The sequence below is a fragment of the Mercenaria mercenaria genome, unplaced genomic scaffold (genome assembly GCF_021730395.1).
Source record: "Mercenaria mercenaria strain notata unplaced genomic scaffold, MADL_Memer_1 contig_828, whole genome shotgun sequence".
Taxonomy (NCBI): Eukaryota; Metazoa; Mollusca; class Bivalvia; order Venerida; family Veneridae; genus Mercenaria; species Mercenaria mercenaria.
The window spans coordinates 59,395-62,255 of record NW_026463735.1 but is presented as its reverse complement, the minus strand read 5'-3'; the positions used below and the strand labels follow the sequence as shown (position 1 = coordinate 62,255).

The 2,861-nt window shown below is 36.4% G+C and overlaps 1 long non-coding RNA gene across 1 annotated transcript; it reads right to left on the bottom strand.

Moving 5' to 3' along the window:
• Positions 1–1,275: 1,275 nt before the first annotated feature.
• On the bottom strand, positions 1,276–2,474 carry LOC123565955 (uncharacterized). The gene is made up of 3 exons (XR_006689300.2): positions 2,069–2,474; positions 1,776–1,854; positions 1,276–1,441 (listed from the first exon to the last, which is right to left on the bottom strand). It is a non-coding gene; the product is annotated as an uncharacterized LOC123565955 (long non-coding RNA).
• Between the last annotated feature and the right edge of the window lie 387 nt (positions 2,475–2,861).

Sequence of the window (2,861 nt, the reverse complement as noted above, 5' to 3'; positions counted from 1 at the left end):
CTTGTTTTGTTCTTGAACGAAATCTTCAATGTTTATCGATATTAAATGGAACTTAGTGAAGTTTTTATGTGCGCTATTTATAGAAATGTGTCGGGTCATGCATATTTATGAAAATAATCCGGCAGCATACAATACGGAAGGTACAATACGGAATTTAAATGGTACAATACGGAATTTTTGTCTGTCTGTTTATATTTCATTGTGAAATACAAGCCGATATTTTTACAGAATTTATATAGGTATATAATAAGTACGTATATTGCCGAACAGCCTGACGAAGGTTTATGAGTGACTGTTAAATACTGTGGGACAATATATAAGGGATCATAATTACTAAGCCGAGGTTCAGTTATAATGTTCTTCGATTTACGTAAGACAAACCATATTGGTGCAAAGTCAACGGAAGCTTAGCCTACACCGTTATAGATTCGGATTTAAAACCGGGTTTACGTAGATCTGACTTAAACAATTAGTCCGGGTTCAGTAGAGAAAGTGGCCACTAGTGTAGATATTTTTAATCCAATGAGAGATTTAATGCCCATTGATTGCCTTTTTATACTAATAAATTGGTTCTGTTTCGCCTAGTGTGTCACATCAACAATACTTCAAGCATGTCGTGTGTAAGATCTACCGTAAAGTCACTACAGTTAATTGTGGAAACGTTCAAAACATACTTAAAGGCCTAAGTTTGATATATTTTTTCTTACCGCTAACTGAATAGAAGCATATACAGGCCACTATTTGGGTCAGTTGAAAATTCAGAAAATACATTGTGAAACCAGTGATAGGGAAGGGGCACGAACAGTAATCTCTATTTGCTTAATGATGTGCGGCAACTTCTTTTATGTAACCGTTTTCAGACAGCTCAGTCACAGTAACTGCCTTGCCAACACCGATCACAATCCAGGGGGTGGCCGGAGCTGGCCACATAGGCTCATAAAACGGGCTCTAGCTCGGCATGGCGCGGGCCGACTTTCTCCAAATTTTCTGAGCCTTGTTCAGGACGAATTCTGGTTTCCGAACGTAATATTCATTTGTCATAATCATGCTTATAGGTGTGTGAAAAGATGGTCAAAATTAGTGAACATTTTGTAGTTACTAGGCCCTGAAATGGGCAGTTTTACACTTTTCTGCTAGATTGGAAAATTCAGTTTTTTTTTCTGTCCTCTAGCAGAAAAGTTCTAAGTCGACTTATATATCGGATACTCTAGAATGCGCAGCACTAACCCCTCTATTTCTATTTTGGGCATTACCTTTGCCAGTCTGACCTTTGTAACCACAACACTGTTACAAATTTAAAGTTACTTTATTTAATTAGATACTTCTTTACATCATTTCATCAGTCTCAAAATGATAACGTAGATTAGTGAACCAGTAACTCCTTAAACGTGTAATCCAGTAAACTGGTAAACGTACAATCTCATAAACATGAGATCTCGACCTGAAACATGTGAATAAACTACTGGCTAGAAATGAGTCAGAACAATAACTATCAGTATCATTATATATAATACATATATTATGTCTTTGTCGGCCAGAACGGACAATATTGAATCCAGCTCTTCTTATAATGTTCCACAACTCATTTCAAACAAAGCTCATGATGTGTACGTGTACAACATACATTTACTGGTTAGTATGGACAGTGTACTGGTTCACTGAATAATAATATCACAACTATTTATAAATGCCTTTTTACATGAATGACTAATCAAAATTACAATAGGTATTACAATAACAACTTCTCAATAAATAGATATAATATAATTGTTTACCTTCATCCTAGAGATGAATGTCTCCACTTTACCACACTGGCTCACTCATTCGTGGCGGTACTGTGCTGGTTAGTAAGACCTGAAACACAGAGGGCCAACCACCATTATAGACATGCAAATTAGAGTAATTAGATGTAGAGAGCGGCAATGCAAACCGAGTGACAGAATATGGACTCCAAACCCGAACGCGGAAACCAATGACATCTCGAATACTGAACAACCTAAAAACCGTACAACAGCAATAATTACAGGAAACTGACAAAGCAATACATTCTAAAATAACAGATACATACTTCTAAATGCTGCACAACATTTCTAATATTGTCTAAGGCCCCAGGATGGAACGACAGGGCTCCCTACAGAAAACAGTCCTGCCCCTTTCACTATAAATCGTACAGTCAGCTGATCCATTAAACTCCCGCTACACTAGCGAAAATTACTACGCTGAACCCTAAGCGACCAATCACTACTTATTTTGTACATAATTTTAACATTTAACCTCTGCAGTACTACTAAATACTGTATGATTACGCTGTAAAAAATAACACAATCAAATTCGGTGTAGCGTGAAACCTGTAAATCATATTATTGACATTTTAGGTTACAAGCTACTAAAATTCAACCCTGCTACATTCTCCCCCTCTCTGGAAAATGATGTCTCATCATTTTGAAAAAAATATACAAAATTAAAGGTTATGACAGCTAACTGCGCCTGTAATTTCAACTTATTGATTCTTGTTTGGTACTTCTTTATGCATTTCGTTTATTGCTGTATCTTCTACTTCATTCTCTGATCTTTCTTCACCACTATGATCATCAAGGTGAGTTTCTACCTCTGTTCTTTCATCTAATACATTTATAACTTCTGTGTCTACTTCTACTTCTACTTCTGCATTTTCTGCTTCTGTATCAATTTCTCGCACTGTTACATCTTTATGTTCAGTGTCTTTATCTTTACTATGAGATCCTAATTCTCTTACACTTGTTTCTTTGTCATGTGTTTCAGAGATATGGGCGTACCCATGTTTCACTGTCAGTGTGACAATTTCATCCTCTGAATCACTAGACTCTGTAGTGAGCTTACAT